The 24,702-nt window shown below is 36.7% G+C and overlaps 1 protein-coding gene across 4 annotated transcripts in view; it reads left to right on the forward strand.

Moving 5' to 3' along the window:
• ERG (ETS transcription factor ERG) overlaps nt 1–24,702 on the forward strand; it is a 175,031-nt gene that overhangs the window by 67,698 nt on the left and 82,631 nt on the right. The window lies entirely within an intron of this gene.

Here is a 24,702-nt window from a genome sequence, read left to right on the forward strand (position 1 = left end):
TAATGTCCCAAATCTGTATATCAAGTCACATTCTCTTTGGGGAACTTCAGTTCCATGTTACTAATTACTTATTAGACAGTTCAAAATTGATGTCACAGAAACATCTCAAACTTATATCCAAAACTGAATTCATTATCTTCACTCTCAAATCCATTTGCTTTCTAACCTCCCTATTTTTATCCAAGGCATGACCAGTCCATTGTCCATTGTCCATAATCTTTACCTTATCCTGCACTTCTCAACCTCTCTCATTACACATTCAATCAACTGCAACTGCCAAAGCATCTCTCTCTCTCTCTCTCTCTCTCTCTCTCTCTCTCTCTCTCTCTCTCTCTCTCTCTCTCTCTCTTTCTCTCTCTGTCTCTGTCTCTCTCACTCTGTCTCTCTGTCTCTCTCTCCTCCCTCCTTCCCTCCCCCCTCTCTCTTTCTCTCTCTCTCTGTCTCTGTCTCTCTGTCTCTCTCACTCTCTGTCTCTCTCTCCTCCCTCCCTCCCCCCTCTTGCTCTCTCTCTCTCTCTCACACATACACACACACTGCACCCCACTAGAATGTAATCTTGAGAATGGAGGTTGATTCATTTATTGTATTTTATCCATCCTGCCTTGCACAATATCTGACACATAATTTTGCTGTTATTCATTTGTTCCAGTCATGTCCAACTCTTTGCATCCTTTTTTGAGCTTTTCTTGGAAAAAGTGATTTGTCTTTTCCCTCTTTAGCTAATTTTATATGTGAGGAAGCTGAAGCAAATAAGGTTAAGTGACTTGTCCAGTGTCACAGATATTAAGGGTTTGAAGCCAGATTTGAACACAGGCACAGAACAGGAACTTAATACTTGTTGACTTTGTATCCTGGATCTTTTAATGTCATCCAAGTGAAGTATATGCTGAGTCCCCAGAATGTTCTAAAAATCATACCACAGAAACTACAGATAGTTTTATCTCTCCTTTGCTTAGATTTATGCTTTTAATTTCTTTTGCCTTATTGCGATTGCTGGCATTTCTAGAACTATCAAGTTAAAATGGGAAAAGTAGGCACCCATTTAAAGAAAATTACTGTATGTGTTGAGAAAGCTTCTGTTGTATTCCCATTACTGATGAGTAGAGAGATATCTTTTTATGATACTAAAAGGTACCTCTATGCTTATAATTTGTAGAGTCTTTAACACAAATGTATGTTGTTCTTTGTCAAAGTCATTCTGCATCTATTAGAATAATTATGGTTTTGGATTTTTTTAATGTGATTAAGTAGATTTATAGTTTTCCTCATGTTGAACCACCTTTTTATCCTTAATCTAGATCCAATGTGGTCATAATAAATCATTGCTTGGATGAAACACTGTAGTCCATTTGACAGGCTTTTGTTGAAATTTTTGAATTGATATTCATTAATATTACTTGCCTGTGATTTTTCTTTGCTTAATCTGTCCTTGGTTTAGGAATAAGGACTATATTTATCTCCCAAAAGACTTGTGATAGAGTTCTTTAGCAATTTTTAGAAATAATTTGTATGGTACTGGTATTAATTGTTCTTAAAAAGTTAGGTAGCATTCACCAGAAACAGAAGATATTCCTTGGTATTATTTATTTTTTCTGAGATTGGATTATTAAGACCTCTATTTGGTCTTCCATTAATTGGAGTATTTCATATTTTTTTTAAGGTATTCACTATTTCTTGTGTCCTCAGTTTTGTTAGCATATAACTTTGTATGAAAGTTTGTCATTATTCTTTTTTCTTTTCTATTTTTGTGATTTTGCCTTGTTCTTTTGATAAGTAGTTGATTTGATTTTCTGTCCTTTTCTTTTTAATCGGTTTGCCTAAAGGATTATCAATGTTTTTAGACTTTTTATTAGATCAATGTTTAAGTTTTATTGATCATTTCTGTAGTCCTTTTTGTCTCTAATTATTTATTTCTCCTTTAGCTTTCTTTTTTCTTTTTTTTTACATTCAATTTTTATTTTTCTCTCTCATGTAAACAAAAGTCTTCAAAATTCTTTAAAAATTTTTGTATTTTCTCCTTTCCTTTTCCCCTTCCCTCCTCACTGAGAAGATAAACAATTTGATACAGATTACACATATGTAGTTATGCAAAACATATTTCTGTTAGCCATGTTACAAAAGAAAATGTAGATAAAAATAACAATAAAAAAGCTAAAAAAGTATGCTTTAATTTTCATTCAGACTCAGATCTTTTTCTTTAGTGGATAGAATTTTTTCATCACAATCCATCAGAATTGTCTTAGATCTTTGCATTTATCAGTATAGCAAAGTCATTCATGGCTGATCATTACACAATATTGTTATTGCTGTGTAGTATTCTTCTTGTTCAGCTCATTTCACTTTGCATCAATTCATTTAAGCCTTTTCAGATTTTTCTAAAAGCATCCTGTTTGTCATTTTGTATTGCACAATAGTATCTCACTAAAATTACACCCCACAACTTCTTTAGCCTTTTCCCATTATTGGGCACCCCTTCTAATTTCAATTTTTTTTTGCCACCATAAAAAAGACTTTTGAATACTTTTTTACATATAGGTCTGTTTTATTTTCTTTTAAATCTCCTTTGGATACAGACATAGTAGTGGAATTCTTGGATGCAAATTGCTCCCCAGGATGGTTGAATCAGTTCACAACTCTACCATCTCTCTATTTTTTTTTTCAGTCTCTATATTTTGTGCTTATTTTGGACTTGTTTGTTTATAGGCTTTCTAATTTTTAATGCACATTTAATTCATCAATCCTCTCTTTTTTCATTTAGTAATCATATTTTAAATGTTCCCCCAAACTACTTTAGCTTTGTATGAGAAATTTTTTTATATTATTTCATTATTATACTTTTCTTTCACATAATTTTTCATTGTTTATATGATTTGTTATTTGACTTACTAGTTACTTAGGAGTAACTAACTTACTAGTTACTTTATTGTTATGACTTCATTTAAGTCAATGCCTTTTGTTTGTATTCCTTGTCCTGATTGCTAATTTTGTGTGTATGTTATGGTCTATAAATGGTGTATATTTATTATTTTTTTATTTTTTGTATTCATTTGCCATTTTTCTGATAAACAATAAAATTCTGTAGAAATCCCATGTCAGTTCTGATAAATATGTATATTTTTTCTGAATCCCATCTAGAAAGTGTAATGTATTTTTTGTTTGAGTATCCCCAAAAACTTGTTAAATTCTAAGTCCATAATTGAGAGGGGATTTTAAAGTTACTATGTATTTTTGTAGTTGCTTTTCCTTTATGACTTCAGATGTTAAGATATTTGGAACACATATGTTTAATACTGATACTGGTTACTTGTTTCTTTTATCATGATATTATTTTCATGTTTTTCTTTTAGTGTTTTTCTTTTATTTTACTTTGTTGCTTTCTAATAGCACAATAGTAACTCCTACATTTTTGGATTCACCTGATGTATAATAGATTTCCATTAGTCTCTAATATTGGTTGGGTTTTTTTTTTTCTGAATCATGATTTTTGTTACTTTTCTGTAACATACTTTGTCTCTCTAGTTATTTTTTTTTGTTGTTGCTTAAATCAAAGGAATTCTATTCTTACAGGATCTCTTCCTTCACTGTTGTTACTCTGCCCTCACCCTCACCCCATTTTTCATGTGTTTCCCTAGATTAGGAGCTTTACTTCATGTATTAATTCCCATTTACTTTTTCCTTTTATCTAATTATATAGCTCTTCCTCTTTTTTTTCCTCCTCACTTAACTAAAGCAATTTGCCTCCCCCAAACCTTGGCAATCCTGTTTATTTTGTTTTGCTTATTTCCCAAAGGAACTTAGTACAAACTTGGCAGCTTGTTTGTTCAGTGCAGAGAGCGCTATACTGGGAGGTAGGAAGAAAAAATGTCAAATCGTGCCTCATATTCTTATTAGCTGTGTGATAAGCGAGCTACTTAGCTTTTAGGAGAACAGCTAGAACAAAAATTAACATGTCTGGGGAAATAACTTTGAAAGAACTCACAATCTTGATTATAGCAAAGACCAATCTTTATATAAAAGAGGAATAATGAAGGATGCTTCATTTGTTTGGTAAAGAACATCAGAATGCGCCCTGCTTATTCCGATAGCATCACTGTGTTGATTTGTTTTGCTTGACTATATGCATTTATTACAAGGGAGAGCTTTTACTTAGTTGAGGGCTAGTAGGTGTATAATGTACTTTATTTTATTATTATTTTTAAACACCTAACCTTCTGGTTTATAATCCTAAATTATAATTCTATAATCCTAAAATCCTGGTTTATAAAGCCTAAGGAATAGGCTTTGGGTTAAGTGACTTGCCCAGGGTCATGAAGTTAAGCCATGCTTGAAATCATCAGATTTGAACTCAGGACCTGCCATCTCCAGGCCTAGTAGCACTCTATATAAATAGTGAAGTTAGGAGGAAGAGAGAGGTTTTTGGAGGATTGTAGGATTTTTTTGTCTTGGGCTTGTTGAATTTGAAATATCCTTGGGATTCCAAGTAGGAATGATTAGCAGGCAAATTGGAAATTAAGGATTGGAATTGAGAGAGATCGAAGGTTGGACGTGTGTACTCAGACGTCATTAGCATTGGTTAATTGAGGCAGGGTTTTCCAAAAGAGAGTGGAGAAAGAGAAAGAAGAGGCGCTGAGAGAGCGCTCAGTGGATACCCTCACGTTTAGGGATCGGGGAATAGATGGACGCACATTGAAAGGACTCATTGGGACAGAGAAGAAGATGATAGAATCATGTTCTGGGGAAGAAGGCGTCAGCAGTCAATAAATCTCAACCATCGCACAGAGGCCAGGAAGGACCAAGCCCTAGAAACAAACCATTAGTAATAGACACCTGTGTTGTATTAAACCCGCTGACCCAGGTTAAAAGGCAAAGACAAACCAGCCGCTGGCTTCAAGAAGCTCAGCTTCCACTGGGCGAATAAGATACGGACCAGAGAAGTAAACAAATAGCAATTCCAGGAGGCAGAGAGTACCACCAATTGGGAAAATAAGGAAAGGCTTCCTTCATCTGAACCTGGGAGAAGACTCCAGGAAACCCGAGGAGAGGGGACAGAGCTGGTGCAAAATCAGGAACCAAAAGCGAGATGCTAAGCTTAGGGAAAAGCTAGTCAACCAATTGGGCTGCAATGTGAAGTCCCAGAGGATTAAGAGGAAATATATCTGAAAAGCTAGTCTTGGTCCCACTGTGCAGGCCTTCAAATGCCATACAAAGACTTTTATTTTATCCCAGAGGAAGGAGGAAGTCCCTGAAAATTCTCAAGTTGGGGAACGACTTCATCGTTCTTGTGCTGTAGGACGATGTCATGAGATGTCTTTTACAGCCGAGTTGTTTGCACTTTGGTACTATGGACACAGGCACAGAGAGCTGGAGGGACGACATCTTTTGGTCACGACAGATGGTGTTCCCATTGATGATCCAATTGATGGGTCATTTTATATTTAAAACAGGCGACAAAATGTCTCGAATCATCCCTTCGCCGTAGCTCTCCAGGTCATGATTTCTTTCCTTTTTCAACTTTATTTTGCAGTAAAGTGGCCATAGAAGAGTTGAACTATTCCTCACAACATGAGAGCAGCCCCCACCTCTATGGGCAGGTTAGGTTCATGGGGTGGGAGGAGGAGGAGAAGGAGGGACGACCACTTCTTTGGTCCGGGTTCTACAAGTAAACTTCAGGATTTGGGGATTCCAATATTTATAGCATCTGAGGTCTCGTCCTGGGTATGACACTCAATATGAACCAAGTAATACAACCTTATGAGGTATTAGAAAAGGGTATTTTTAGAGATGATAGGGATAATGGACCTTTCCATAGTGTAAACTAAGAGTCAGCAGTTTAGGTAAAGAGGACTTTCTAAAGAAAGTGAAGCCTCTAACGATTATTAAAGTGCTAGCAATTCTAGCTTTAGTAAGAGAAGAAAAAATGGAGGGAAAAAGCACAGCATTTGCCTCTAGAAATCTAGAAAGTCAATCAAAATTCCTTGAAACAATAAGAGCAGGAAAACGATGATATGGAAAATAATCCTTCTATCGCTTTTTTCCGAAGACAATAAGTCTAATTCCTACTTCACATGGCAGATGACAGTCTTTCACATAATGCAAGCGAAATATTTTCTTCTCTTTTCCACACGAAGCATCACCAGTTCCTTTAAACTATCCTCATATGCCATGATCTTGCATCCCTGACAACAGAGAGGCCGTCATCCTCTGAATTCTCTCTAACTTATCGATATTTGTCCTAAAACAGGGGCACGCAAAGCTGAATACATGCTCTAGACGTGGTTTGAGGGCAGGCTTTCTCAATGCAGTGTCATAGCACATTAATATTTTTGCGTATCATATTGCACTGTTGACACACGTGGAGATTTCTTCAAATTGTTTTCTAACCATACTCTCCCCATCTTGTACTTGTAAGCATGATTTTAAATGTAAGTATAGAATTTTATACTTATTTCTATTAAACTTCATCTAAATTCAGCAATGTACACAAAATGCCTACATGGACATATAAAATTATATCATTGAAATATATATAAAATATTTTCTGATCTTCAAAATACCCCCCAAAATGTTCCAGCAACGATTATTTTCATGAAGAAACTGATGTCCATATAGCACTAATAGAATCATGATACTTCGAGTGAGAAGGAACCACAGGGTCGGAGACCCAGAGACGAAAGGGTTCCTCAACATGATATTGGTTGAACCACATTATTTGATAGGTAAAGCCCAGGAAGAGGATGCAGTTTGCTCAGCATCACACAATTCATGAATAAAGGTCCTTCAACTCTGTATTCAACGATCTTTTCATTGGAGCAAATGGCTTTTGATTATTTATCATTGAGTAGATGAGTATTAGACTGGCAGTACAGTGTGATCATGATTCAGAAGACAGATTCGGGAAGGACACCGAGTTAAATTGATCAGGAAAGGTTTCATTGAGGAAATAAAACATAGTCTATGCGTTGTAGGATTTAGTGAGATGAAAAGCTAAAGTGATCGTACTTAAGGTAGAAAGAGTAGACACGGGTCAACAAGCTTTTCAAATGTCTAGAATGCTTCAGTGAGTATTTCAGTTTGATTGGAGCAGAGGGTTAGTTGAGGGGACGCTGTAGTGGGACAATCTTCAATGTGAAAGCGATGTGATGCTGTAGCTAAAGTGGTCCATTGGCAAGATTCATCGGGCAGTCATCAATGGGATGAACTGCAAGGGAAGAGACTGGAGATGGGAACATCAATCGAGTAGTGTCCATAGAAGAAGGTAAGACAACGTAACCGTAGGAGTGGAAAAGGGAACCTGAGCATTAGGATAGTCTGTAGGAAGACTAATTCCCGTCTAAAACAAATATAGTTTGAAAATACCTACAATAAGATTGAAAAAGATGAAATAAGATACTGACATTTTTACAAAGCTAATGAGGCCAACTTGTCCCTGGAAGTACCTCTGTGTGTGCACGAACGCACTCCTGTACACACACACAGACATGTACAGTGGTGTAATGGGGAGTGCTTTAGAGGACGTGTGTGTCTGTCCCCCAGGTTGTCACCTTGTCCTCTCTGCTAACACACTAGGTAGCTTTTGGTGACTTCAGTTTTCTTTTCTCATTTTTAAAATGAAGGTTTTGAATTGCAGGAGCCATTTGAATTCCTTTCTCTGACTAGTGAATGCAGAATAGGAGAGGACTTTGGGGGAAAGAGACTTGAATTCTGAAAGTCGGTGTAACTAGAATGCTTTCTCCTATGATCGATCGATCGATTCCATAATGAAACTGTGCCTTGCATTCTCTATGTCCAAAGGACTAGTTCCTATTAGGAGAAAAAGAAAATGAGAAGATAGGAAGTTCCTATTCAAATCTTTCCCCTATTGCTCTTCCCATGATTTGACTGGTTATCTGTGGAGGAAATGAACAGAGGAAGTGTGTGTCTACAACCTTGTTATCCTCAAGGTTATTGCTGCAGTAGCATTTCAGTGTTTGCCAAAGAAGTAAACATGCAAGCCCAAAACAATGATTTTCCATTTGAAAGGAGCAAGGCTTTCAAAATCAAATCCAGATTGATTCCACAAAGGTTAATAAAGCTCTGGCCTGGACAAGGAAGAAATGAAGACACAACCATCCTCTCTCTGCCTTAAAGAATCCACGTTCTCTTTGGGGATGGAACTGATCTGGCTTGAAGGAAGCCAAAGATTCCTTAACCCAGAGTGAGGGAACACATTCTGAGTGTGGTAGGTTATGATACTGCCTAAAACCGGGGGAAATGTTAAATGAGGGGATAGCAGTGAGGGCAGGGGGGGGGAAATGCAAACTGTCTGAAAGGAAGCAGAAAAGTGACTGATGCCCTGTAGCCAAGGGTGATGGGGCTGGAGAGAGGAAGGAAGGCTGCAAGTCTGCATTTTGTCCTAGAGGCAAGGAGGAACCATTGGATGCTCTTCAGTAAGGACATTTCTGATTGCGCCTTAGAAAAATTAGTTCTGTAATTCATGGACAGAATGGAAACATCTAGTAAAATAATAGAATACTCTGATCTTGGAATCATAAATTTATGTAATACTTACGAAAGCAATTGTTTATTATTAGACTTAATCTTCCTAATAATTCTGTGAATTTAAAGTAATTGTGAGACTAGGCTAATAGTCTAAGGCAAAGATGGTTAGGATGATGACCACGGGAGAGAGGGATGGGTGGAAAAGGAAGCTATATATTTTCTGCATGAATTCAATTATAGTACGTTGCTCATTCATCTTGGTATTGTGAAGAAAGGGTTTGTTTATAGGTCCTAATTTGTTCCAAAATGAAGGCATAAATACATGAAAACAAATAGATATGCCATTGAGCTCTGGTAATACTAATAATAGCTAATATTTGTATGGAACTTGCAAACCTTATTTGGTTTTAACTTCACAAGAACCCATTTTACAGATGAGGTAACTGTAGGTAAAACACCATCTCATGGTTATTCCACAAATATTAGAAGTGGGATTTGGTCACTAGTTTTCTTGATGTAAAGTCCAGTGTTTTTGTGGCACGCTGTTCCTATAAAGAAAGGAAAGAAAGGGCAGAAACGCTTCTCTGGACATGCAGAATACTATGCCCAAGTTGTTGGGGCCTGGAATGCAAAGAATTTGGCTGGAGAAGAGAATGGGTAAAAAGTCACAGAAAAAAGCTGGGGTGGTAGGATAAAAAACCTGGAAGAGTAGGCGGGTACTTATTAGGTAGGCAACAAGAAGTCATCGAGCATTTAGAACAGGGGAGCGATATGGTGAGTGCTGTGTATTGAGAACAACGTTTTGGCAATTGTTGAAGAAGGAAATAAGAGTCTGGAGGAATGAAGACCCCAGCATAGCACTAGTCCAGAGGTTAATTAGAGAAAATCGAACTGAATGGGATGGAGGTTCCTCATGGGCTAGGAAAGAAGGGTGGATGTGAGAGTTATTACAGAAAGAGAAGTGATAGCACTTGACGGCAGCTGTGTCTGTATGTGGAGAAGGAGAAGGAATGACAAGATTAGAAAAAAGGAGAACTATTTCTAAAAAGAAAGAAAAGGAAGCCACCAATAAATCACGATTTTGATACGTATCATTGAACATATCTAATAACCTCAATAAAAAATCCTTAGGCGAATGCCATTTTCCTCCTACTAGAAAGAACATTCACAGTGTATCTTATTCCTTGAGGTGTACGTTTGAACTTCTGTCATATCAGGGAGACTCGTTTCCAGGAAAAATAGAGCAGCTGGGCAGTTTCAATCAACAGAGAAAACCACATATAGAGCAGCTTTTAATAACATAAGTTTTAATGAGAATATAGCAGAGTTGTAAATTAAGCCAGCGAAAGGAAAACTTCTAGCAGCTTTTAACAACGAACAATTTGGCTTTATTAAAATAGAGATAGTAAAATGAATATAGGAAAGGAGAGAAATAGAGGAAAGAGGTAGGGAAAGAAATTGCCTAATACTTAATTAGCTACCCTATAACTACCTCTAACTGCCATTAGAGAAAGTCCAGTTGATCACCCTTCAGCTCAGCTCACCAGGCAGAATCAATAAATAATTATATCTATCTCCCAACCTCCAATGACCAACTATCAACTACCAACCACTCCCATCCCCTCAAATGTCAAAAAGCTCACCTCAGTCCTCGCAGTGTCCTTGTATGTCCCCTTCTTACCTCAATTCCTGTCTCTCTGGTTTCTACTTCCTTTCACTGTGGGCTGGTATATCTTTACACATCTCTATGGTGAATGGACCTCCAGGTCCCAGTTAAATTGGAGAAAGGAATGAAGAATTCCCTTTTACAATATTGGGAATATCACAGGGTTTTGTTTTGTTTTTAATGATTTCATGATGAACACAGATTTGATTTGCATATAAATGGCTCAATGGATAAAACTCTAAGCCTGGAATCAGGAAGATATGAATTCAATGACAACTTCAGACACATACTAGCTGTGTGACCCTGGAAAAGTCACTTAACCCTATTCGTCTCAATTTTCTCACTGTAAAATGAACTGGAAGAGGAAATGGCAAATCACTGCAGTATCTTTGCAAAGAAAACCCTACATAGGACCACAGAGTCAGACACCAATGAAACGACTGAATAGCTTTTCCAGAATACCTCTTTCAAGTAAACACTACATATTTTCCTATTGTTTCAAAGTCCACAAAGCACTTCTTTGTTTTTCTTTTCATTTTTTGTTATAACCCCAAACCCCAACAAGACTGAACATTTACTATACAAAGAAAAAACAGAAGTTTGCCTATTAAACGGTAAATTTCCTTATGTAGAGTTTCAAATGCTCTTAAATGGAACCAAATGATCCATCATGATACCAGATGGGTCCATCTCCTGATTTTCCTTCTCTCCTGTGTGTATTTTAAAATGTTTCATGGATGCCACTTTCTTTGACAAATCATTTTCATCAAAAAATCCCTTTGGCACAAGTATTGTTGATGAATAGTAAACTGTGACTATATTATTGCACTTACTGACTCTTAGAAATGTTGATTCTATGTCCTGTATGCATAATGATTTATAGCTAATAAATAGCCAAGGTGGGACATAAGCTCCAGACTTCATATCCAGGGATGGGAGGTCCTGGGTTCAAATCTGACCTCAGACACTTCACTCAGACAGATCATGTGATCATGAGCAATTCACTTAAATCCCATTGCCTAGCTCTCACCACTCTCCTTCTTTGGAACCAAAACACAGTATTAATTCTGTATAAACATGACAGAAGGGAAGAGCTTACAAAATCTCTATTTTAAATAGAGACTAGTTAGCTCAGTGCAAAGGAGAAGTTTGAGTTTGTCCACTAAGGGTCAAATGATGGCTCCGTGTTGGAAAACAAAATGCCTTTTTGTTTTAAGGTCACAAACTCTGTCTCCAACATAGATACACAGAGCTTGGGGGAAGGGCACATACATGGCTCAAGGTAAGACAATAGGAAGCACACGATGGTGGATTTTCTATGTAGTAATTTACATATTAAAGAAATCTCAACATTTCTTCATGCTGATAGTTTGACAAAAAAATTTTTAAAGTATTTTCTTTTTGAAAAGCATCTTCCTTCATGCAACAAAAGCAGCCCCGTTTGCTCTCTCTGTCCCAGGGATTTGTCATCATATACATCTGCAAAAACCATAGAGTTTACATGGAATTCAATCTGATTACTTGGGCTTCATGGGAAAGGAATTCTGTCTGTTTGGTGCTTATAACGGTTAGACAGAGCTTGTCAGGTGAAGGTTAATTGTTCTTGAGCTAAAGCACTTCTGGGCACAGATGGGTTATCAGGGCTGAACACTCGCTACAAGATTAATCTTATTTCCGACAAGACTTCCCTTTCCTTCAACTGATTTTCGCTCAGCCATTGGAGCTGTCATCGGCCGTTAAAGTAAGGGTGGATGACTTCTGGGATGCGAATGCTTAGGGTCAGTGAAACAATACTAAGCGTGTGTCATATCAAAGGGAACATCTTTAGGAGACGGCGTGTTTCACTGTCCTTCGGAGGACCGAGATTCATAAACAATGAAAACAATCCCAATCGTTGGGCTTCTGTCTCAATGAAGAGACAACATGAACAGCTTCATCTCAGCTTCCCTTTTTGCAGACTCACAACTTCATAAGTGAAGAATGGAGATTCTTTTGTCATTAAATCCTGCAGGAGGTTTGAAAACGCTGCCAGTGTGAGCCAAGCTTCTTTCTTCCCGACAGAGCACAGAAAGGATGATATTTTCATGTGTTGCTTTAGTGAATGCAGTTAGTTTATAGTGAGTGTCACTGAAATAAGCAGCTCTAGAGTCTCAGAGTACCTGAATTTAATTATGTTTTCACTGAGCCAAATATTCCAATGCTGGGATATTGTCTAGAGAGGATCATTGTCTACATCGGAATATTGTATATCTATATTACTATAATATCAATATTTAAAAATAATCTGCCTCTTTAGTGCCTCTTATGCCATATCCAATTAGTTTCTTTCAGGATATACTTCTCAGCAAATCACGACAGGGCAACAGGAATGCGTTGGAAAAAGATTTACATTTTCTCGACCTTAAGACTTTGGTTCACTTCTGCTAAAGTGTTATTTCACAGAATAGACAGGCTTAGAGAAAGCAATAACAATAAGCAGGCACCAGTGAATTTGACTTCAATCCACAATGCTCAAGTCAGCTAGAATCTCAGATTTGTCATTTCAGTGTAGTGGGTATAAAGTAAATAAGGGAATAGGAGATGCATCCTTGGCCAGCATTTTTATGAAATTCCCACTGGCCAATTAATAAGAGGGGGGGTGGTAAAGGAAGACCTCGTTCAACTCCCTCCATTAATTTCTCTTCTAGGAGAAATTCTGAAGTTCTTTCTCTAGAGCAAATTTTTTAACTCATTGCTTAATTCCATTTATCATTTTTAATCATTCCTATGAACTGGTGGCAAAATGAGTTTCTTCAGAGCTAGGCTTGTTCTACAATCTCACAACATCAAGTTTTATTGCGAGTTCCATTTCACTATTTTGTCCTTATCATAGTAAGTGATGGTATCTAGATCACCATCACTTGCTTACTGAAGAGTAGAAATAAAGAATAATGTTGGCTGGAATTGAAAATTTTAGTTGTTGAACTTTGGTAACCATATCCTTTAAAGCTTCAATTTAAGTAAAAAGGTGACAAATTTTAACCAATAGTCAACAAAAGCACCTCCCCCCCCCCCATGAAGATAGTCAAGGAAAGTCTCTGATTTGTGAAAATAACCTATCAACAGTTCAGATCATATTTCTCATAGAGACATTGCCATGAATGTCCCAGTGGGGCAAAATTGTCTCTATACTAGTAAAGTAAGATTAATCAGAGTCGCTCAACTTTCTTGGAATTTGAACCTTCAAGGAATTTGGTTCTTGGAGAAACTAGATGAAGAAACTACAGAGAAAAAAAAAAAGAAGTGCATCATGTTCCATGCTTTCCCTGCCAAGCTTGACTAAGAATTTGAGATGGGTAAGGTGACCTTCCTGATCACAAAAGTCAGAAATGGTAGAAATGAGACAAAAATGAAAGTAAGATGCTAAACAGAGCAAAAAGTCAGAGAAATAACCAGGAACTTGCAACTGGTAACTTAGTAAGAGCAATGTCCAGTTCATAGCTCATTGATCTCCTGCTTGGCTCCCTGTATTAATGCCTGAGAAAATACCTATTTGACAATGTCTCTTCTCATTAGTCTCAGAAGTCGAGAGGAGGATCCCTCAATTTTCCCTCCTTATCAGTCCCCCTCCTCTTATTCTCCCTTCACTCCCATTTCCCTATAGAGTAAGATAGATTTTTATATCCATCTGATTTTCGATGTTATTTCATCATTGAGACAATTTTGATGAGAGTAAGGTTCAAGCAGTGTCTGCCACCCCACCTCCTCATCCCCCCCTCTACTGTATAAACTCCTCATATGATATATTTGACCCCCTCCTATTTCTCTCTTCTCTCAGTGCTCCCCTTTTTCTCACTTCTTAATTTTTTTTGTTTTGTTTTATATATCATCCCATCATATTCAACTTATTCCCATATCCTCTATGTATAGTTAGATAGTTAGGATAGTTAGAAAAATATCCTAATAGTGATAAAGTTCTTAAGAGTTATAAATATCATCTTCCCCTGCAGGAATATAAACTCTTTAATCTCATTAAATCCATTGTTTTCTCTTCTTTGTTTATCTTTGTATTATTCTCTTCAGTATTATATTTGAATATCAAGTTTTCTGTTCAGTTCTAGTCTTCTTATCATGAATGTTTAAAAGTATTCTATTTCATAAAATATCTATTTCTATGCTCAGCTTTGCTGGGTGCATAATTCTTGGTTGTAATCCTGACTTCTTTGCTTTCCAGAAGATCATATTGTAAACTTTAAGGTCCTTTAAGGTAGAGCTGTTAGGTCCTGTATAATCCTGCTCTGGCTCCACCATATTTGAACTGTTTGTCTCTGGCTATTTGCTGCATTCTCTCCTTGGTCTGGGAACTCTAGTATTTGGCTATAATATTTTTGGAAGTTTTTATTTGGAGATTTCAGAAGGTGATCAGTGTATTATTTTCATTTTATTTTCCACTTTTGTTCAAGAATATCAGGGCAGTTTTCTTAGATAATTTCTTATAATGTCTAGACTCTTCTGGCCATGGCTTTCAGGTAGTCCAATAATTCTTAGATGATCTTTCCTGGGCCTTTTTGACATTTCACAATGACATATTTCACATTTCTTCTATTTTTTTCATTCTTTTGATTTTGTTTTACTATTTCTTGATGTGTCATGGAGTTCATTAGCTTCCACTTATCTAGTTCTAATTTTGAGAAAATTGTTTTCTTCATTAAGTTTTTGTGCCTCCCTTTCTGTTTGACCAATTTTACTTTCTAAGGAGTTGCTTTCTTTGCTGACTAATTTGTACATCTTTTACCAAGTTTTGTCTCTTTTTTCATGATTCTCTTGCAGCACTAATTTTTGTCCTCCATTTTTCTTCTACCTCTCTAATTTCATTTCTAAAATTCTTTTTGGACTCCTCTAGGAGTCCTTTTTGGGTCTGGCTCTATTTCACGATTTCCTTTGAGGCTTTACATGTAGCTATTTTGGCATTGTTGTCATCTTATTTTGTGTTTTGACCTTCCATGCCACCAAAGTAACTTTCTATGATCAATATTTTTCCTTTGCCTTTTGTTAATTTTTTTTGTGTGTGTGTTTATGCTGTGACTGTTGCCTATATGTTAAAGTTTAGCTCTTTTTTTGGGTGAAGGGAACACAGTCCTTATTATGTTGGGGCTTTCTCTGGTAAACAGGACATGCCTGACCATCATTGGGTCCTGCAGTATACATAGGAGCAGCCTTGCTGACTTGCAATGGCAGCTTTGCAGCTGTTTTGCCCATACCGCTGAATTTTGCTCCCTTTATTCCTAATTTGCCCAGGCACTGCCTCCACTGAATTCCTTTCCCCTCTTCCCCCAGTGAGACAGGTCTTTCCTGCTCACCTACTGTGTTTATTTTGAACTGAAGATCTGTTGGTTCTGCCACCTCAGAATTCATTTGAGCCATTCTTTTGTAGTTATTTGGAAGTGAACTTGGGCTAACTCAGAGAGTTCCTTTTTTATTCTGTCATCTTGGCTCCTGGAAGTGGAAGTTCCATCTTTTACTTTAAAAAATATTCTTCAATCATGAGGATATGGTCTGGACCTGTTAATTCACCAGCATAAGGAATTCCTAGTAAAGAAACTAATAATTCAGACAAGCATGTACTCTACATTGTTTCCTGCTGCACACCAAATCACGTAACTAATACATGTCATGGGAGAAATTTTATTTTAGATCTTTCTTGCTCTCAGATATGAAGCTAGCTGGGTTTAATTTAAGCAAACACAAAGACTTGAGAAATGCTGATTTAGCAAATAATGTTAGCTCAGGAAGCAAAGGAATAAGCTTAAAATCTTAGAATTTTCCTGACTAATGAATCATTAATCTATTCTTTATTTTATTTTTTTAAACTCTTACCTTTGCTTTTAGAATCAATGCTGTGTATTGGTTCCAAGACAGAAGAGTGATGGGGGTTAGTGATTTGGCCAGAGTCACACAGCTAAGGACTGTCTGAGGTCAGATTTAAACCTAGGACCTCCTGTCTTTAGGCTTGACTCTCCATATGGTGAGCCACCCACCTGCCCCTAAGCTACTTTTAAAAGGCTTTCAATTCCTAAACACAAAAAAACCAAGTCTTGAAGATTCAATTCTTGCTGACACAAGTCATTAAAAAAAGCAACTTTCAGAAAGCAAAATCTAGAACTATGTTACTTGTAGGAAAAAACACTTAAAACATAAAGATTAACAATGAATTTAAAGGAATAGAGTATGCTCCTTCCAATGGTGATCTCAACACCAAACACTCCTTTTATTTTTTAAAAATTTCTGTTGATAACATTTAGTTTTTATATCATCTAAATTTCCCATTTCATCTCTGCTAAAGAGTTATTATTTATAGCAAAGAATTTTAAAAGAGAAGAGGGAAAGTTGAGCATAACTATTCAATATATCATATGAGGCTTAACTTAAATGAAGAGTTTCACTCCCATAGTCTACTCCACCTACCTCTGCAAAGAAGGGGGCCTATCTTTACATTTCTCTTTTGGGATGTCAGGCTTAATTCTAATAATTCCAAAAAAATAAATTCTTTTTTTAATTGTGCATACTGTTTTACTGTCATTATGTTTATTATTTTCCTGGTTGTGCTTACTTCCTTTTCCATAAATTCATATGACACTTTTCCATGTTTTTCTGTATTTATCATATTCTTCATTTCTTAAAACACATTGTTATCCCATTGCCTTTATATATTACAACTAGTTTAGACATTCTCCATCATGGAAATCTATGTACTTGGTTCCCATATCTTTGCTACTATAAAAAGTGTTGCTTGAAATACTTTGGCATATATATGACATATTTTTCTATCTTTGGCTTCCTTGGAATATATGCCTAGCAGTTGTATCAAAGAATACGGATATTTTAGTTACTTTCAAACCATAATTCAAAATTGCTTTTCAACATGATTAGGATACCGAAGTCTCATGTATTTTCCACAGTCCTGTCAAAGCTGATTATTCTCATACTTTGCCAATTTTCTGAATGTGAGGTGAAACCTTCAAGTTTTCTTGACTAGCCTTGCTTTTATTAGTGATAAGAATAATCCTTCAGATGGTCATTAATAATTTGTGATTTTCTCCTAAAAACTATTTATATATTTATACTACTTAATCATTGAGGAATAGCTATTGATCTAACTTCTCTGGTTTTGATTTGTCTTTAATATAAATCCCTTATCAGAGTTATTTGATGCAATAATTTTCCTCATTTATCTCTTTCCCCTATTGAAGTTGCATTAATTTTATTCAGGTGAAAGCATTAATTTTGTATAATCAAAATAATCTATCACATTTGTAATTATCTTCATTCCTCCTTGTGATTAACTTTGTTAATGACATGATTTTTTATTCAACTTGTATATTTATTGAGACATATGATATAAATGTTGCACTAAATCAAACTTCTGCCAACTGCTTTCCAGATTTCCAGTGATTCTTATTAAATAGTTTTTTATGTTAAGTAACATGTTTTGAGATTTAATTTTTTAGTAGATTTAAATTTGTTTTCTTCCCCATTTCTTCCTTCATCTATTGTGGTCCACTGATTTACTTTCTTATTTTTAAAATATTTCCAAATAGATTTGATGATTACTGCTAAAAGTACTATCCCCCCTTTATTTCTATTTTTTATTGCTTCCATTAGGATTCTAGATTTTTTGTTTCTTATAATGAAATTTTTTTGTCTCTTTCTAAAGATAATTTCATTGGTAATTAAAAATTCTGTGAATAATCTGATTTTTTTTTTTACAAATTGCTACAATTCTTTTTGCGAAGATTTTATTCCATTTTTAAAAAAATTCTTTACTCACTAAAGATACTGTTTATAGTTCTTTAATCAGCCATTCTGTCAATAACATTTCCTGTCCATGTGCCAAGCTCATGGTTGGAGATATAAAAAGAGGCAAGAGATAATCCCTGCCCTCAAAGAGCTCACAATTTAATGAGAGAGATGAGTAAAAAAATGACTAAACATTAAAAACATGAACAATGGGAAAAAAACTAAAAAGGTTAAGGCATTAGAATCAAGAGGGATTGGGAAAGGTGGTTATGGAAGGTGGGATTTTAGCTGGAACGTGAAAGAAATCAGGGGAGCCAGGAGGCAGAAATAAAGAGGCAAAGCATTGAATATATGAAGACTAGCCATGGAAAATTCCAGGAGCAGAGAAATGAAGAATTTTGTTTGAGAAACAAGGAGGATAGTGGAGATAAGGAAAGACTGAAGATAAATGATAGTGTGTGCAACAGAGGGGACCATCTGTTGGAGCAGACTGGATAGAATAAGATTGCTTATGCATGGAGAGGATTTTGACTTGGATAGTAGTAGGGCCACTTTTTCTTGTGAGACAAGGGTGAAGGAGGAGATGGTAGCAGAGGGCATATGGTGATATGAGGTCAGAAAAAGTGAAAATATTCCCTCATTTATATTTATTTTGAGATTTTTTGATTCATTGTTTTTTAAAATTTGTTAACTGTATATTCATTTCATTAATGTACGTTAACTGCATCCTAGACATTTTCATATATTGTAGTCAGTTGTAATCACTTTTACATAATTGTTGTTTCTATTATTTTGATCAACTTCTGATTCAGAATATCATTAATTTGTCCCAATGTTTAAAATTTGCATACATCCATACTTTCTTAGATGAAATTTTTTGAATGAAAAACCGTTGCACTTAATGTTTTTATTCATTCTATCAATAAGACAAGTCAATCAGTATTTATCATACATTGTCTCTATTTTTATTTTATATTTTTAGTATATTCATCTCTAAAGTTATGAGTGTTAGGCATTTAATATTGCCTTTGAAAAACCACATTCCTCTTTTAAGTCAGTATCTCATCCAATAGATTGCTTGCTTAATTTGCTTAAAAAAAGATCAGTTCTTGTTAGTTTCCATGCCTAGTTCTTGGATTTACTGATACTATGGATTTTTTCCATTTATTTAATTAATTACCTATTTCTATTCTTTTTCCCCTTTCTTTCCACACTCAGTTAAGAAGATAGTTCAAAATTGTCCTTGCCTCTTGGTTATTTTTATTATTTTTTCTTTATTGTGTCATTTAAAAAGTTATCTATTTCTACTTTCTTCAATTTCATTAGTTATTTTCATTTCTGTTCTGTTCTCAATTTTCTCGATATCCTTGAGGTTAACATTGCTGAAATACCAGATATGATCTTCTAAACACTTTCTGTATTATTTCTTACATAATCAATAAATATTTATTAATCACCTATAATGTGTCAAATACTTTTATAAGTTTTGGAAATATAAAAAAATGTAAAAGACAATGCCTGCCCCTTAGGAACTCACAGACTAATGGGACAAATAACAGGTGAATAATTGTGTACAAACGAGCTATATATGTATCTTGGGTTGTGTTCAACAGAGAGATGTCATCAGAATTAAGAGGAAACTGGAAGGATTCTTGGGATTTTAGCTGGGACTTAAAGGAAGCTAAGAGGCAGAGATGAGGAGGGAGGACATTCCCTACATGGTGGACAGCCAGTGAACGTATTGGTACTATGGAGATAGAATATCTGATTTAAAGAACAGAAAGTCTTGTCTCCTTGGATCACCATTGGAGAAAGAGAGTTAGAGGTAAGAAATCTGAAAAAGGAAGGGGAAGCCAAGTATTACAAAAGCCTGTGAAAGCCAGATGGAGGATTTTATATTGGCTTCTGGAGTGACAGTTGGAGTTTATTGGAAGAATGGTGATGTGGTCAGACTTGAAGTTAAGGACGATCACTCTGACAGTTGAATACGATGGACTGGCATAGAGAGAGACTTGCCGCGTTCCGACCAATAGTCTGGTATGAGGCGATGAGGTCTTGTCCTGGGGGAGTGACTAGGGAAGGGCCATAGTGAGAGAGAGGTCAAAGGTAAGATTGAGCCCTTGGCAAAGGATGGCGAGTTGGGGGGCAGGCGAGGGAAGAGTTGTTGAGTGTACGTCTACGTCCCAGGTCTGGAGAGACGCTGCCGCTGCCCAGTGCATAGGAAGTTAATTGGGAGGAGAAGAAGGAATGACCTTGAAGCAATGAGGGAGCAGCTAAAGTGGAAGAATTCTCTTGTGACTTTTCTCTCCTTTTTAGCAGCAGGCAGATGGGATCAAAAGCGGTGGCTGGTGGCAGTGACACAAGTCTGAACGTGGCAGGGAGTGAAAGATTAGCCGGAGACACATATCCATCTCACTAGAGTTGAACCGCTCCTGATGTGTTCAGCATCAAGGGAAAAGGAGCCTGTCGCTAGGGCAGGAAGGATGGCCTGGGAGGGACCCGAGGGCTGAAGGGCTGCACATGACACTGTGAGCAGAGAGCTGTATTTGGAAGGCAGGGGGAGAGGGAGAAAGCTTAGGATCGGGGAAGGGAACCTGGAGGTTCACGAGCTTGGAAGATGACAAGGTCGAGACTGTGACTATCTAAGGTGGGATCCAAGAGGAAGCAGATCAGGGAAGACGAGGAAGTTGGGAAGCTGCAATTAGACTATTTGAGGGAATGTGTCAGTTTGTGAACTGAAATCCCTTAGTATGAAGGAAGAGATCAAGAAAGAGAGATATTGAGAATCAGAAACCGTGTCCTCGCTTTATTCTATTGTAGTCACTCTTGACTGTTTGTCCTCATGAGGAAAGCAATCCAATAGAAACGATAGGCAGAAATGGGGAGGGAGAACCTGGGTCCCCAGTTTTGTAGCTCAGTGGTATTACCTGCCTTCACCATATCAGCTCCCTTCTCAGAGGTAGACGTATCCCTTTGGAAGGGAGGCAAAATAGGCTCTCAAGAGAAACTGATCCTCCAAAGCAAAAATTCCCTCTTGATCAAAGCTACCGTTATGGCACAAAAGTATCCAACACGTACTCCTGGAGTGAGACCGCTGACTCCAAGCCTTCCAGGCTCAAGATTTCACGTGCCCTGACCTTGTTCTTTCTAACTTCTCTTCTATCCATTACCTCTCACACTGTGCAATTCTATCCAATAATACTGTTGAGCCACCTATGGAGAATGCAAGCCGTTTTTCTTTATTTTGCCTCTTTCACCTTCACCTCTCCCATTTAAAAAAATTCTGCTTAAATTCCTTTGTGTCTTTGATTTTTATAAGTTTTTCTTTTTTTTTCTCTTTTTTAACCCCACACGGCAATCTGTCTCTCTTTTAAAAAACATTTTGAGACCTAAAATAATTTATTTTATTCATTATTCTTTCCTTGATAGTTGTAACTTATTTATAATAGATATTATTTATATATATACCAGCATCTGTGCTAAGCCCTTTACAGTTATAATCTTATTTGGTCCATCCTCTCAATAACCCCAAGAGGTATTGCCCCCATTTTACAGATGAGGAGATTAAAATAGACATTAAATAACTTGTCTAGAATCACACAACCAGTGTCTCAGGCTGAATTTGAACTCAGGTCTTCCTGAATCCAGACTCAGAACTTTATCCCCTGCACCACCCTTTAGAGAGAGGTTGTATAGCCTCATGTCATCAATTTATTTCTCTTGCAGGAATGTGTAAAATGACTCTATTTTGTTCAGTGCCCATCTTTTGTAATTGATTTTTCCTGTAGCTTTATTTCTTACTTTTCAGTACATATTCTTCCATCCACTTTTGTAATTTCTCTTGGCTATAGGAATTCTATTGAATTTGTCTTTCTTAAAATTCAAGTTTATTACTTGCAAAATTTATTGTTTGTCACTAAAATTATTAAATTCAACAATTACCTGTCAGGTCCAGTGAAGTCTCTATTGATAGCACCCTACCTTTTATTTTGGGGGGATTGGAGGAAAAGAGACAGTGAATACATACGTTAACTCTTAACCTTCTCAAGGATTAGCATGTAAGACATTTATGTTGGCATTTCACTACTGATTTGACTTCAGTTAGCCCTATCTGGTGTGTCTGTCTGTCTGTCTGTCTGTCTATCTATCTATCTATCTATCTATCTATCTATCTATCTATCTATCTATCTATGTGTCTGTCTGTCTATCTATCTATCTATCTGTCTGTCTGTCTGTCTGTCTGTCTGTCTATCTATCTATCTATCTATCTATCTATCTATCTATCTATCTATCTATCTATGTGTCTGTCTATCTATCTATCTATCTATCTATCTATCTATCTATCTATCTATCTATCTATCTATCTGTCTGTCCATCTGTCTGTCTGTCTGTCTGTCTGTCTGTCTGTCTGTCTGTCTGTCTGTCTGTCTGTCTGTCTATCTATCTATCTGTCTGTCCGTCTGTCTGTCTGTGTCCGTCTGTCTGTCTGTGTCTATCTGTCTATCTGTCTGTCTGTCTGTCTGTCTGTCTGTCTCTCTCTCTCTCTCTCTCTCTCTCTCTCTCTCTCTCTCTCTCTCTCTCTCTCTCTTTCTCTATCTATCTATTGGAAGCTTACAGGATTTATTTCAGAAAATCACAAGTCATTGTTAGTCCCATTATCCAGACTGTAAAAGCATGAAATTCTTAATTTGTAACAAAAAAGGCAGCTATTGAAGGTTGCCTGTTTTAATCCATAAAGTAAACTGATGAAATAAATGAAGGCGAGACCTAAAAACATCTTGGGCACCATCAAGCAGCACTTATTAAGCCTAAAGCTGTCAAAGCAAAACTATGATTGTGAATATTAAATAGATGTATTAGCATCCTGAAATCAATGCTCACTGTGAAGGACATGCGTGAAACAACTGGCATATGGGCAATACTAATGTTAATGGAGGTTTTCAGTACTGTAAAACAACATAACAGAGTGGAAAATAGTGAAATAAAACGCCTACAATATCACTAAAGCACAGGACGCATCATCTTCAAGTTCCTGTGCAACGAATGGCAATTCCTTGTCCAAAGGAGGAAGAGGACTGATAGCTATCACTAGGCCAGATAATAGACTTTACTTTGTTTTCCACATAAATCAACCCACACAGTAAGCTGTCAGGTAGTGATAAATTTGAACTCTAAGAGAAAGTTAATAAGAATCATCCAAAATTCCAAGATAAGAACAAGGCAAACATTTTCCTTTCGGAGGCACTGATTCACTTTGGGCCGCTTCTGACTTTTAATCAAACATTACTTGGCTTAATCTTGTTTGGTTAACATATTCTTAACCTTTCCTTGCTATGAGACATTTCCCACAGCTTCAAGTTTCTGGAATGGAGGCACTTCTCTGCCTTAGTCAAAAGTTATTAAGGCTTACCTTGAAATCACCTTCTTTTATATCGAGCTGTGCTAAATTTAATTGGATCCAGCTATTTTTTATTACTTGTATTTGCTTGAAATGAGCAGGTATGTATTCATGGAGTAGACCTTTTCTCCATTTTGGCACACCATCTAACACCCAGGAACCGTAGAAACCGAGAGCACGAAGTTGTCCACCTTCTTGGATAATTCCATGTCTTTTCCCCCAATAAAAAGGAGAGACTACTTATCTTCTCTATGATGTATGATAGAAGTGAGTCACTTCCATCTGCTCTACCTTGTTCCCACACAGATACACTTTTGTCTAAGCAGATATCGCCTTACCCAGCTGTAATAAAGGTGGGAAAGAGCTGAATGGTATTGCATTTTTGAATGCAAACAAAAGTGGTTTGTAAGAAAGATCTAAAAATGTAATTAAAAGGATTTCTAACAGGGACATTTATAAGAACTCAGTGAATAATAGAACTCATCTTTAAACAAAGATGTTTAAAACACGTGGATGAATCATGTGGATCTGTTTACTCTAGTTTATTATGGAGCAGTGATGGGAACCTATGGCACGAATGCCAAAGATGGCATGCAGAGCACTCTCCGTGGGCATGTGGTCACCCTCCCAACCCCCTACCTCAGAGTTCATTACTAGAGAGGCAGCGGAATTGGGGTGGAGCTGCTCCTCCCCCTACCACACCTATAGACATTTTTTCACACCACCCACCCCTCCAGCCAGTAGCCCAATGAGAGTGCTTCCTCCCTCTCCTGTGTGGGGCAGGGGATGTGGCAGGGCTTCCCCAGCATTCGGTGTTGGGGAGGAACACAGCACACAGTTGGGGGGGGGGAGGGCAAGTACTGCACTCAGTCTGGAATCTGGAGGGTGGGTGGGACTTAACACTCCTTTAAAAGGTTCACCATCATTGTTATAGAAGTTTATTATAGGAATTCATGTTCAGGTAATGACTTGAATGACCAAAATGCACAGAAGTACTATTCTTAAGGAATCTAAACTTAATAATCAATGCAGAGTTTGTAAGGAAATTATAGAAATTGTAAAACAGCACTTTAGACTTGAAAATTTAAGTAACTAATAAATACTCAGTAAGATGAGACATGATGTTCTCAGAAGCTTACCTTCTTTCATGGGGTTCCAGGCGACAAATCGACATGTTACTGTACAAAAATAAACCAAAAATATCCTTTTAAATTCCACCTTTGTACTGTATGATGTAGTTTTGGGTAAGTGTATCAGAACATAGTCACAGATGATACATCCAATTGTATCTCCTATCACTAATAAATAATATTTTGTCCTTAAAAACTTAAAAAAACAAAATTTCAATATATTTCACCATACCAAATATTCATAACTTTCAAGT

The sequence above is a fragment of the Monodelphis domestica genome, chromosome 4 (genome assembly GCF_027887165.1).
Source record: "Monodelphis domestica isolate mMonDom1 chromosome 4, mMonDom1.pri, whole genome shotgun sequence".
Taxonomy (NCBI): Eukaryota; Metazoa; Chordata; class Mammalia; order Didelphimorphia; family Didelphidae; genus Monodelphis; species Monodelphis domestica.